Below are 14,446 nucleotides of genomic sequence, written 5' to 3'. Positions count from 1 at the left end.
GTGTAACCCTTCTGCCAGGCTGAATTGATAGCAGCAAGGGCCGGGTTCAATACATAGGGGTGTGACGTTATTGATATAAACTGGGACCATATAGAGCATGGGTTGCAACCAAGGTCCTGTAGTGGCACCAGATCTTATGTAAAGGGGGTCATGTAAGGTGTCTAAGACCAGGTTATGGGTTACTGGTTATAATTATGCTGTCTGTATGTCTGTATCATTTTGTAGTTGAAGTTATAAGTATTGGCTTTATACGTCTATATTTCAAACTTGTGCTGTGTTACTGGGAAAGATCCCAGACAAGCTGGTGTTAGCTCTGCCTAGACTGCTTGATGGCCCATTAAGGACCATCAGCTACACAACTGACCCATTGAGAAGAGGCAGATACGCCTTGTGACTCAGAAAAGTGTGCAGGGACTTGCCCATGTGACTCCAAACTCCATTTTGCTGTAATTTTCCACAGTAAGAACAAAGAAGTGTTCTTACACCTGGAAGTGCCTATATAAGGCTGATGCCTCATCTCCATCGGGTCTTCAATTCTGCTTCTTACCTCTGGAGGGACTTTGCTACAAACTGAAGCTCTACACAAAGGACTGAGGACCCATCCCAGTGGGGGATGTTCTCCAGAGACTTGATTTGAACCTGCAGTTTACTCCATCACTGCTACAAGCCTGAACTAAAAACTTTGCCATCACTGTATGTAATTGATTCCACTTAACCAATTCTAGCTCTCATCTCTATCTTTTTCCTTTTATGAATAAACCTTTAGATTTTAGATTCTAAAGGATTGGCAACAGCGTGATTTGTGGGTAAGATCTGATGTGTATTTTGACCTGGGTCTGGGGCTTGGTCCTTTGGGATCGAGAGAACCTTTTTCTTTTACTGGAGTGTTGGTTTTCATAACCATTCATCCCCAGGACGGGTGGCACTGGTGGTGATACTGGGAGACTGGAGTGTCTAAGGAAATTGCTTGTGTGACTTGTGGTTAGCCAGTGGGGTGAAACCGAAGTCCTTTTTGTCTGGCTGGTTTGGTTTGCCTTAGAGGTGGAAATACCCCAGCCTAGGGCTGTGACTGCCCTGTTTGAGCAATTGGTCCTGAATTGGCACTCTAAATTGGGTCCCACCAGAACCGCATCGTCACAAGGGGTCCCTTCCCTGCAAACCAGCTCGAGCCCCCACCCAGTGACCTGGGAAAATTTTACACACGCAGCCCTGAGCGCCTGAAAGAGGCAATACTTTCCCTCCCACAAGCAGAGTCTGGGTGAACCAGAAAATGTTTAATAACATGAGATAAACAACATAGCATTAAATTGGGAATACACCTCAACTAGGCCGTGTCCTTTTCCCTGGGCTCTTGAATCCAGCAACCCCAAAATCATCCCAAGATTCCAAAGTCCAATAACTCAAATGTCCCAAGAGTCCAGCAACCCCAAAATCACCCACTGTCCCGCAGCCCCAGAGTTCAAGAGTCTATCTGCAGGGGTTTTCCCCCTGCCAGCCTGGGTAGAAAGGGGCACCTTACGTGGTCCAGGGCCGACTGCCCGGCCTCTCCGTGGGATTCTGCTTCCGCCTTCCACACAAACTGCTCAGCTCCGTCCACCAGCTGCTCTGCTCCACCAACCGACCTGTGATCCGCTCCAGCTGTCCCACAAACTGCTCAGCTCTGCTCGCTCCATGGGCCACTCCAACCATCCTGCCAGCTGCTCCGCTCCGTCAGCTGTTCTGCTCTGCAATATGGCTTCAGACTCCCCCACTAGCTAGCACAGCTCTGTAGTGATTTCAGCTCAAGAACCTGGAACTTAGATTCTCAAAGGAATCAAAATTCAGCTCTGCTATTCAACAGTGAAGAGAGAAGAAGGTGCAAATGGTGTTTCTGGCTCACCCAAGGAGCCCACTCCCTTGTCTAGCGAGTGCCACTCAACTGATGGTGAGACTCCCTGTCTCAAAGCAGTTTCATAGTTCCTCATCCACACAATCAGGGTGACAACACTCCACATCTCCCGCCCCAATAAAGAAACTGGGGACCCCACAGCTGCCAAAGCAGCCATCCCAGGCTGCCATGGCTATGTCGGGGGAGGTGGATGTGCCTATGTAAACACGATCAGCCCCTGAAATTCTTTTCCACACTCGCCATAATTCACCACCAGACGTCAGGGTAAAGCTCATCCTGACTCTGCTTACATAGGTATTTGTGCCCCCACTGTAGAACTGATACATGAAATTGTTTTTAATTGTTCACTTTATTAATGTAACTTCTTTTCACCATTCACTGCACTTGCCTACATTGTACCTTCTGTTCACTGTTTGCCATATTGTAATTCAAACCCCATTTTCAAACACTCACTCCATTTTGTAAAAGCTTCCTCCAACCTTCAATTTTGCAAATCCTGCTGTAATCTTATTAGTCTAGTTTAGATGTGTGACTGAGGCACGTATGGATGATGGAATCAACCTCCAGCCCCAGCCTGTCCTGATGAGATAAAGTTCAAATACCAATGGCTGAAGACCTAGACAACAGCCCTAAACAAAGTAAGAAGCATCCACCCTAAAAAGAAAAGGACAAAAGAACAACAGAAGGAAGATCAAAGCCAGGTTCAAGGCTGAAAGTCACGCCTGCAATTGACGGGTGATCAATCACCAAACCCAGAGGCAGCGTGACACAGCAAGACCTAGAGACTTTGAATCCAAACTAAAAGCCTATAAAAAAGAAGGGTGAGATGAGAGACTTTGGGTAACATTCTGCTGCCAACATGGGAGAACATTGGTGCATGTCCAACCAGGGCCGGCTCCAGGCCCCAGAGCGCCAAGCGCATGCTTGGGGCGGCACGCCGCGGGGGGTGCTCTGCCGGTCGCCGGGAGGGTGGCAGGCGTCTCCGGTGAAGCTCCCGCAGGCGTCCCTGCGGAGGGTCTGCTGGTCCCACGGCTCCCGTGAAGCATCCACAGGGACGCCTGCGGGAGGTCCACCGGAGCCGCGGGACCTGCGAGCGGCAGGCAGAGCGCCCCCCACAGCGTGCCGCTGTGTTTGGGGCAGTGAAATGGCTAGAACCGGCCCTGTGTCCAACAGAGACCCAGCTCGTCCTTGTGCACGGCTTTCCTGGCCAGTTACCGTCACAAGCTATGAACCCAAGCTGCAATATCAAGCCATGAACTTAAGCTACCTTCAGGACTGGTAACTATGCAGCAGCTGCAGAACATCTGATGGATGTGTGTGTGTGAATGTGTGTGTATAGGTATTAGGTATAATGTGTGTGTATAAGAATTAAGATATTAGTTATTAGTCATAAATCAAATTATCATAATAAATGTGGTATCTTTGTCTTGCCCCCTGAAAAGATCCTGTGTAGTTTTGTCTGTACACCACCACAACCCCTTAATCCCCCTGGGACGCATCTAGCCTGGACGAAGGTAGCTCTGCCCCCCCACAAACCCCTAAGCCACCCAGGGACCCCACCAGCCCAGATGTAGGTATCTGTGCCCCCCACAGCCCCACAAAGCCCCTCAGGACCCCTCCAGCCTGGACATAGGTATCTGTGCCCCTCACAAACCCCTAAGCCTCCCAGGGACCCCTCCAGCCTAGACGTAGGTATCTGGGCCGCCCACAAATCCCCTAAGTCCCATAGGGACCCCTACAGCCTGTAGATAGGTATGTGTCCCCCCCGAACCCCCTAAGGCCCCCCGGGACCCCTACATCCTGGACATAGGGATCTGTGCTCCCCACAAACCCCATAAGATCCCAAAGGACCCCTACACGCTGGACACAGGTATCTGTGCCAACCACAAATTTCGTAAGTCCCCCAGGGACCCCTACACCCTAGACGTAGGTATTTGTGTCCCCCACTAAACCCCTAAGCCTCCAGGGACCCCTACAGCCTGGAAGTTGGTATCTGTGCCCCCCAACAACCCCATAAGTCACCCACGGACCTCTACAGCCTGGACGATGGTCTCTGTGCCCAGCAAAAAACCCCTAAGCACCTTGGGACCCCTCCAGTCTATATGTAGGTATTTGTGCCCCCCACAAACCCCCTAAGCCCACATCGGACCCCTCCAGCCTGGGAATAGGTATCTGTGCCCCCTACAAATCCCCTAAGCCTCCCAGGACCCCTCCAGCCTGGACATATGTATCTGTGCCCCCCACGAACGCTGTAAGCCCCCCAGGGATCTCGACAGCCTGGACGTTGGTATATGTGCCCACCATAAACCCCCTAAACCCCCCGGGACCCCTCCAGTCTGAAAGTAGGTATCTTTGCCTCCCACAACTCCCCTAAGCCACCCAGGTACCCCTACAGCCTGGACGTAGGTATCTGTGCCCCCCTGAACCCCATAAGCGCCCCTGGGACCCCTCCAGCCTGGACGTCGTATCTGTGAACCCCACGACCCCCTTAGCTTCCCCGGGACCCCTACAAACTGGACATAGGTATCTCTGCCCCCCACAACCCCCAATTCCCTCGCGATCTCTACAACCTGGACGTAGGTATCTGTGCCCCCAACAACTTGCTAAGCCCCCCCAGGACCGCTATAGGCCAGACATAGGTATCTGTTCTCCCCAAAAAACACTAAGTCCCCCCGGGAACTCTCCAGCCTGGACGTAGGTACCAGTGTCCCCCACTTCCCCCTAAGCCCCAACGGGACCCCTACAGCCTGGACCTAGGTATCTGCACCCCCCACAAACCCCCTAAGCCCTCCAGGACCCCTACAGCCTGGATGTAGGTCTCTTCCCCGGGACCCCTACAATCTGGACATGGGTATCTTGGCACCCCACAAACCCCCTAAGCCCCGTAGGGACCCCTACAACCTGGACATAGGTATCTGTGACCCTCAGAAACCCCTTAACCCCCCAGGAAACCCTACAGCCTGGACGTAGGTATCTGTGCTCCCCACAAACTCCCTAAGCCCCCCAGGACCCTTACAGCAAGGACGTAGGTATCTGTGCCACCCAAGAACCCCCTAAGCAGCCCAGGGACCCCTTTAGACTGGCTGCAGGTATCTGTGCCATCCACGAACCCCCTAGCCCCCAAGGATCCCCTATAGCTTGGAAGTTGGTTTATGTCCCCCCCAAAACCCCGTAACCCCAGGGACCACTACAGCCTGGACGTTGGTATCTGTGCCCACCATAAACCCCCAAAGCCCCCTGGGATCTCTCGAGTCTGTACATAGGTCTCTGTGCCTCCTGCAACCCCCCTAAGCCCCCTAGGGACCCCTACAGCCGGGATGTAGATATCTGTGAACCCCACGACCCCATAAGCCCCCTGGGGACCCCTACAAACTGGACATAGGTATCTGTGTCCCCCAAGAACCTCCTAAGCCCCCCAGGAACCAATGTAGCCTTGACGTAGGCATCTCTCACCCCCAGAAAACCCCTAAGCCCCCCAGGGACCCCTCTAGCCTGGACATAGGTATCTGTGCCCCTCAGAAACCCCTTAATCCACCAGGAACCCCTCCAACCTGGACGTAGGTATCTGTGCTCCCCACGAACCCCCTAAGCCCCCCTGGGACCCTTAAAGCCTGGACGTAGATATCTGTGCCCCCCACAAACCGCCTAAGCCCCCGGGACCCCTACAGCCTGGATGTAAGTATCTGTGTTCCACACAAACCCCCAAGCCCCCCCGGGACCCCTACAGCCTGGACATAGGTATCTGTGCCCCCTACAACTCCCCCGGGACCCCTACAGCCTGGACGTAGGTATCTGGTCCCCCACAACCCGCAATCGCCCCGGGACCCCTACAGCGTCGATGTAGGTATCTGTGCTCCCCAGAAACCCCCTAATCTACCCTGGGACCCCTAGAGCCTGGACGTAGGCATCTGTGCTCCCTACAAATCCCTAAGCCCCACCCCCTGGACCCGTCCAGGCTGAACATAGGTATCTGTGCCCCCCACGAACCCCGTGACGATGTGGTTCTGGCAGGACCCAACTGAGAGTGCCAATTCAGGACCAATTGCTCAAACAGGGCAGTCACAGCCCTAGGCTGGGGTTTTTCCACCTCTAAGGCAAACCAAACCAGCCAGCCAAAGAGGACTTTGGTCTCACCCCACTGGCTAACCACAAGTCACACAAGGAATTCCCTTAGAGACTCCAGTTTGCCACCTGTCCTGGGGATGAATGGTTATGAAAACCAACACCTCAATAGAAGAAAACAGTTCTCTCAATCCCAAAAAATCAAGCCCCAGACTCAGGTCAATATACACATCAGATCTTACCCACAAATCACGCTGTTGCCAATCCTTTAGAATCTAAAATCTAAAGGTTTATTCATAAAGGGAAAAAGGTAGAGATGAGAGCTAGAATTGGTTAAGTGGAATCAATTACATGCAGTAATGGCAAAGTTCTTAGTTCAGGCTTGTAGCAGTGATGGAGTAAACTGCAGGTTCAAATCAAGTCTCTGGAGTACATCCCCCTCTGGGATGGGTCATCAGTCCCTTGTGTAGAGCTTCAGTCTGTAGCAAATTCCCTCCAGAGGTAGGGAGCAGGATTGAAGACAAGATGGAGGTGAGGCATCAGCCTTTTATAGGCTTTTCCAGGTGTAAGAACACTTCTTTGTTCTTATTGTGGAAAATTACAGCAAAATGGAGTCTGGAGTCACATGGGCCAGTCCCTGCACACCCTGCTGAGTTACAAGGCGTATCTCCCTCCCCTCAATGGGTCAGTTGTGTAGCTGATGATCCTTACTGGGCCATCAAGCAGGCTAGGCAGAGCTAGCACCAACTTGTCTGGGATGTCTCCCAGAAGCACAGCACAACTTTGAAATACAGACAGTATACAGCCAATACTCACAACTTCAACTACAAAATGTCACATGCACACAGACAGCATAATCATAACCAGCAACCCATAACCTGGTCTTAGACACCTTATATGACCCCCTTACATAAGATTTGGTGCCACTATAGGACCTTGGTTGCAGCCATGTTCTGTATAGTCCCAGATTATATCAATAACGTCACACCCCCAATGCAAAATTGATGCAGGAAGGGATGACACAAACATCACTCACTGCATCCCAAGAGCTCCCCATCCTTGGGTCTGTCTTACTACAGCTACTTTATCCATACAAGCTCTGGCAAATGTTTGGAACCCAATTAACATCAAATCAATGTATCTGACGGCATGCATCCAACGAAGTGAGGATTCACCCACAAAAGCTCATGCTCCAAAACATCTGTCAGGACTCTTTGCTGCTTTTACAAATCAATGTAGATATTAATGTTGTCCATAGTACAGGAATCTTGGCATTTAGCCATGCAAGCAATATGGTAGTGTGCCTCAGTTTCCCTTTTCCATACAGCACATTAGGTCTGGAATGTCTTTTCCCCTGTGAAAAGTTTCAATACTGTTTACAGGCATTAACTGTGAAACATCAGTATAGCAAGGCCTTTTAACAAAGTGAGTTCTCACGTAGTCCTTTCAACACGTTCAGGGGATTTTTCACAAGATTAGGCACATTGTACATTTTTACGGTTCTTGGCAATAGCAACACATTAGTTACAAAATCACCATTAGCAATAACAACAAATTCAGTACAACTGTCCATCTGCAGTCATGTTTGTCATGCCACACCTTCGGCTCCATACCATTGGGGTCTGGGTATTTTAGGGTTAAGCTGCGGCTTCCCATCCCAAAATTCAGTTTTCTCTTTCCTCCTTGTCATGCAGGATCACACCCTGATTTCTCTTGCTTAACTGAATTCACTGGCTGATAGGGTGGGCTCTCTGTGCTAACAGCTATAAACAAGTCTGTTTTCTCCCTGCCAGTTAGGTAATTTGCATCAACACAAATGCCAGCTTTTAACTTCTTGGCTGCTACCACTTCCAAGGCTGGACTCTGTCTTACAGAGATACCACACCAATCCAGAGGGTCTGAGGGTGAGAGTTTGCTTGCTTTCCCCTGCATCCTCAAGCATTCAGCCATAAAACTGTTTTGCTCTGAAACACTAGTAACCAAATCTGTCCTCAGACCCTGAAGCACAGACTGCTCACTCACAAAATCAGCATGGAGACATTCCTGTCCCAACACCATGGTCTTCCCAACACGCTGGCCACACACAGCCATGTGGTTATAGGGCTGCTCAACTTTCTTAACAGTTTTTATTCCATCGAGACCTTCTCAGAGCTACCCACACTGGATCTTTCAAAAGGAAAGTCAGTGGATCCATTTACAACAGACAATTTCTGGCTGTTAGGAACTGAAACTTCCTTGACTAAATCACTTCCACACCTTCAGTTGCAGCAAACTGCTTGCACAGGTTACCATGAGGATTCCTTTCCCCAGGAGCTTTTCTAAGGGTATGTCTACATTACAGGATTATTCCGATTTCACATAAACCGGTTTTGTAAAACAGATTGTATAAAGTCGAGTGCACACGGCCACACTAAGCACATTAATTTGGCGGTGTGCGTCCATGGTCCGAGGCTAGCGTCGATTTCTGGAGCATTGCACTGTGGGTAGCTATTTTGTAGCTATCCCATAGTTCCCGCAGTCTCCCCCGCCCCTTGGAATTCTGGGTTGAGATCCCAGTGCCTGATGGGGCAAAAATCATTGTCGCGGGTGGTTCTGGGTAAATATCGTCACTCATTCCTTCCTCTGGGAAAGCAACGGCAGACAATCATTTCGCACCCTTTTTCCCTGGATTGCCCTGGCAGATGCCATATTATGGCAACCATGGAGCCCATTCAGCTTTTTTTTACTGTCACTGTATGTGTATGGATGCCGCTGACAGAGTCGATACTCCAGCGCTACACAGCAGCATTCATTTGCCTTTGCATGACAGCAGAGATGGTTATCAGTCGTTCTGTACCGTCTGCTGCTGTCATAGGTGCCCCTGGGTGAGGTCAGCTGGGGGCACAAAGACAAAAACGGGAATGACTCCCCGAGTCAATCCCTCCTTTATGGTATCTAAAAATAGAGTCAGTCCTGCCTAGAATATGGGGCAAGTGTACCAGAGAACCAGTGTACCAGAGACACAGCCGCTCCGTGTCAGTTCCCGCAGAAATGATGAGCTGCATGCCATTCTAGGGAGTGCCCCTGCAACAACCCCACCCGTTGCTTCCCTCCTCCCCCAACCTTCCTGGGCTACCGTGGCCGTGTCCCCCCCATTTGTGTCATGAAGTTATAAAGAATGCAGGAATAAGAAACACTGACTTGTTAATGAGATAAAATGAGAGGGAGGCAGCCTCCAGCTGCTATGACAGTCCAGGCAGGACATTAAGCGGTGTGGGGGAGAGGAGCCCAGCATCCCGCTGCTATGACAGTCCAGGCAGTACAGAATCTTTTCTTTAGACATGAAAGGGAGGGGGCTGATGAAGCTCAGCCCCCAGTTGCTATGATGAGGACGGTTACCAGCCATTCTGTACCATCTACCGGGAATGACCAGGAATCATTCCTATTTCTACCCAGGTGCCCTCGGCCAGCCTCACCTGAGGCCAGCCAGGAGCACTCAAGGGCTGATTATGATGACGGATAGCAGTTATATTGTACCGTCTGCCACCGGGGAGGGGAGGGGAGCGGATACTGCTCTTCAGTGCCGCAGCATCGCGTCTACCAGCAGCATTCAGTAGACATACGGTGACATTGAAAAAAGTCAAGAAACAATTTTTTTTCCCTTTTCTTTCACGGGGGAGGGGGGTAAATTAACGAGCTATAGCCTGAACCACCCCGGACAATGTGTTTGACCTTACAGGCATTGGGAGCTCAGCCAAGAATGCAAATACTTTTCAGAGACTGCTGGGGACTGTGGGATACCTGGAGTCCTCGGTACCCCCTCCCTTCCTCCATGAATGTCCATTTGATTCTTTGGCTTTCCGTTACGCTTGTCACGCAGCACTGTGCTGTGGACTCTGTATCATGGCCTGGAGATTTTTTTTCAAACGCTTTGGCATTTCGTCTTCTGTAACGGAGCTCTGATAGAACGGATTTGTCTCCCCATACAGCGATCAGATCCAGTAAGGTCCACGCAGGAGCTCTTTTTGGATTTGGGACTGCATGGCCACCCATGCTGATCAGAGCTCCAGGCTGGGCAAACAGGAAATGAAATTCAAAAGTTCGTGGGGCTTTTCCTGTTTACCTGGCCAGTGCATCCGAGTTCGGATTGCTGTCCAGAGCAGTCGCAATGGTGCACTGTGGGATACCGCCCGGAGGCCAATACCGTCGATTTGCGGCCACACTAACCCTAATCCGATATGGTAATACCGATTTTAGCGCTACTCCTCTCGTCAGGGAGGAGTACAGAAACCGGTTTAAAGAGCCTTTATAGTGATATAAAGGGCCTCGTTGTGTGGACGGGTACAGCATTAAATCAATTTAATGCTGCTAAAATCGGTTTAAACGCGTAGTGTAGATCAGGCCTTCGCAGCAATTCACTCCTCTCAGAAATGTTGCCCTTCCTTGCTTCACATAGGGCTTGCTCTAAAGGAACACTTTCCTGAGCCACCACAGACTCTTTCTGGGTCTCACTTACATCCAGAATCACCTCTGGCCCATCAGGCAGATTTCTACACAATCCCCTTTCAGGCAAACTTACAGACTTTCTAGATAACAGATTAGAAGCATTCTCCTTCCCTTGGCCATGAACAAGTTCAGGAATCTTTTCCTTCTTGCTACAAGTTGTCAAACTGTCAGTAGGTAACACAATTAAATTACCTTCATGCTCTGCTTGTGCCCTGGCCAGGGTATCATCCTGAGCAGACAAAGTTGCTACACCCTTTTCCAACCACACATTAGCAACTGGCAAACTACAAGCACCAGAATTGTCTGGTCTCTGGGATTTTGATAGGACACTAACTGGATGCAACCTAGTCATAGGGCCATTCTCCCCAGCAGACACAGACTTAGGACCATTCCCCTCCTGGGCTTTATCTGTATCCACAACCAACTTTGAGACAACTGCACTATTCTCAACCATCAGAAGCTGAAAGACACTTTCTGTCTACTCCACAGACACAGAAAAGCCGGAGACACATTCTCCTTCCCCAGACACACAGCTTGGGATTTCATTTCCCTTGTCCCAGCACACAGGGCTGTTCACAGACAACCGTTTGCAGACCGAGGTAGCTTCCTCCATAGGCAAGTCAATACCCCTGACAGACACAGGCACATTCCCTCCATTGTCACATTTCTCCACACAGGACTCAGGTAAGGGATAGGGACACTCATCTTCCACTATCCTTGTCTTCCCAAACTGCTGACTTAGCAAAGCCATCAGCTCATAAGGCTGCCTAGGCTCATCCAAACTTCCCCTACCAGGCACATTGCCACTTCCAACAGATAAGCTGCTTCTCTTCTCACTACACTGAGCTACTTCCAGCAAATCAGTTACTCATTTCAGGTTCCCTTTTACAAGTTGCACTAGCCACCAATCCATCACCTACAGAAAATCTCCCCTTTCCTTCCTCAGTTAGGGCTTCTCCCTGACCATTCACATTAATCTGCTCCTGAGAAACATTTTCCTCACCACTGACCTCTTTCTGCTCTCGATCTAACCCCAGATTCACTTCTGAGACATTAGACAGACGTTCAGAAACTCCATTCCCAGACACACCTTTGGAGCAACCCTTCCCAGGCAAATCATTGCCCACAATAGACACAGGTTTGAGATCATTTCTGTCCTGTGACTGGCTACCTGGACTGAACAAAGCTTTAACATCTTCCCCAATCAACTTCCTGAAGCCAGCTATCACTTCATGCTGGGCCCCAGTCCATTCCAGGTGGATTCTGGCTACAGGCACACGCACCATAAACTCACAGAGGACTATAACATTCCCACTTGGGTTTGGTAAATAATCTTCCTCTTTGACCAGATCTGCTTTAACAAGAGTGATGTTAGAAGCCATCATTTGCCCTAAACAGCTTTCACCACTGACTTTTACACTCCCTATGAATTTTTCATTACCACTCCCATACAGAGCACTGGCACAATTTATGGAGCCACCTTCTACTGAACTCACAGTAACAGCACTGACATAACAGGTGGCCACGTTGGGGTACATTTGGTTACTCCCAGACAACTGCACAGAGTTACACAACATACCAATATTGTTACAAACTGGACTTCCGAGAGGATCCAATTTCTGCCGTTCTTCCCTTGCTTCTTTGACTAGGAGCTGAAGTCTGGCAGTTTCTCGCTGCATCTTGCCAGTCTCCTGTTCCAGCTCCTGTTGCCTCTGTCGAGCTTTCTCCTCAGCAGCCAGCAGCTGCAGACACCTCTTATGAGCTTTTTCTTCTCTCTTAGCAGCTTCTTTCTCCAGCCAGGCCAAGGCGTATTCCTCTTCCATTCGAATTTCTGCCAGTTTTTGCTCATGTTCAAACTGCAGGCTGTCCATCAGGGCTTGCAATTTCCTTGCTTCTGCTGATGCTTTCTGGCTCATGGTCACTGATCTTCAACCAACCAAACTCTCAATATTAAATTTCAAATTTGGACAGCGTGGGGTTCTGACCCAAAGCTTAATTGACCTAGTTCTGTGGATCCTGCCGACTATGCCTCTGTAGCGATGCGTTTCTGGCAGGACCCAACTGAGAGTGCCAATTCAGGACAAATCACTTAAAACAGGGCAGTCACAGCCCAAGGCTGGGGTTTTTCTACCTCTAAGGCAAACCAAACCAGCCAGACAAAGAGGACTTTGGTCTCACCCCACTGGCTAACCACAAGTCACACAAGGAATTCCCTTAGACACTCCAGTTTCCCAGTATCACCACCAGTGCCACTCGTCCTGGGGATGAATGGTTATGAAAACCAACACCTCAATAAAAGAAAACGGTTCTCTCAATCCCAAAGAATCAAGCCCCAGACTCAGGTCAATATACACATCAGATCTTACTCACAAATCACGCTGCTGTCAATCCTTTAGAATCTAAAATCTAAAGGTTTATTCATAAAAGGAAAAGAATAGAGATGAGAGCTAGAATTGGTTAAATGGAATCAATTACATACAGTAATGGCAAAGTTCTTAGTTCAGGCTTGTAGCAGTGATGGAGTAAACTGCAGGTTCAAATCAAGTCTCCGGAGAACATCCCAGCTGGGATGGGTCATCAGTCCTTTGTTCAGAGTTTCAGTTTGTAGCAAAGTCCCTCTAGAGGTAAGAAGCAGGACTGAAGACAAGATGGAGATGAGGCACCAGCCTTTTATAGGCTTTTCCAGGTGTAAGAACCTCTTTGTTCTTACTGTGGAAAATTACAGCAAAATGGAGTCTGGAGTCACATGGGCAAGTCCCTGCATACTTTGTTGAGTTACAAGGTGTATCTGCCTTCTCTCAATGGGTCAATTGTGTAGCTCATGGTCCTTAATGGGCCATCAAGCAGGCTAGGCAGAACTGACACCAAATGGTCTGAGGTGTCACCCAGCAGCACAGCACAAGTTTGAAATACAGACAGTACAAAGCCAATATTCATAACTTCAACTACAAAATGATACAGACATACAGACAGCATAATCCTAACCAGCAACCCATAACCTGGTCTTAGACACCTTATATGACCCCCTTTACATAAGATTTGGTGCCACTACAGGACCTTGGTTGCAGCCATGTTCTATATGGTCCCAGATTATATCAATAACGTCACAGTCCCTTCCAGGCCTGATCTTCTATGAGCCTATGATTCTATGACCACTCAGAATCAGGACAAGAGATTCTCCCATTGCGTTCTCCTCTGAGCTGTTCAAACCTCCTTCGCTCATTAGGCCTGAGTCATATTATTTACAGAAGTTCTAGTATCAGAGGGGGAGCCATGTTAGTCTGGATCTGTAAAAAGCAACCAAGAGTCCTGTGGCACCTTACAGAGTAACAAACATATTGGGGCATAAGCTTTTGTGGGTGATCTCCACTTCGTCAGACGCAAGTTCTAGCATCGCCATAATGGAAAAAAACAAACCAACCAGCCAGCCTCCCCATCTGCAAACAAACCCATCTCCGTAGGAAAAGTCCTACAACAGGCTTTGCCAGCCGTTGGAAACTGGGATTTCAACTCCAAATGATCTCACTGTATTTGCGATCCATTCAAATTCCCCATCCAGGTCTGTGACACTTTCATCTCAGGCCCTAAATTACTGTTTTAGGAGCAAAGGAAACAAATTGTGATCCACAAACAGAGGGCTGAGAACCCTGAATCATAGGACGCATTGAGCGGTGGAACTGTAGAACGTGGAGAAGATCAATTCCACATGGTGTCACGGAGTCCCAGGGCAATGCCCTGGAACTGCTCCCTACGAAGCCGGTCAGGACTCTGGGGAAGCCTCCTCTCTCTGAGCAGACTGTCTCCAGGGCAAGAAGCTTACACAGCTTCCACCTTCCTGGGTCTGACTCCAGAGCATTCAGCATCCCCTGCCCCACCGTACACTTCCCACAGCAAGTCCGCACACGTGGGGTCCTGGGGAAGCCACAGGGTCCTGCACCCCAATTTCGCAGTCAGACGTGACTCTCAGCTAGACAGTAAAACAGAGGTTTATTACATGACAGGAACATGGTC

At 49.5% G+C, this 14,446-nt stretch overlaps 2 protein-coding genes across 13 annotated transcripts in view; both read right to left on the bottom strand.

Moving 5' to 3' along the window:
- Window positions 1-14,446, bottom strand: part of LOC127039618 (zinc finger protein 2-like) — a 284,621-nt gene that overhangs the window by 39,056 nt on the left and 231,119 nt on the right. The window lies entirely within an intron of this gene.
- The window catches only part of LOC127039774 (CTD nuclear envelope phosphatase 1-like), a 35,410-nt gene that overhangs the window by 19,879 nt on the left and 1,085 nt on the right, over window positions 1-14,446 (bottom strand). The window lies entirely within an intron of this gene.

Source organism: Gopherus flavomarginatus, chromosome 23 (genome assembly GCF_025201925.1).
Source record: "Gopherus flavomarginatus isolate rGopFla2 chromosome 23, rGopFla2.mat.asm, whole genome shotgun sequence".
Classification (NCBI taxonomy): domain Eukaryota; kingdom Metazoa; phylum Chordata; order Testudines; family Testudinidae; genus Gopherus; species Gopherus flavomarginatus.
This window is presented reverse-complemented; position numbering and strand designations above follow the sequence as displayed.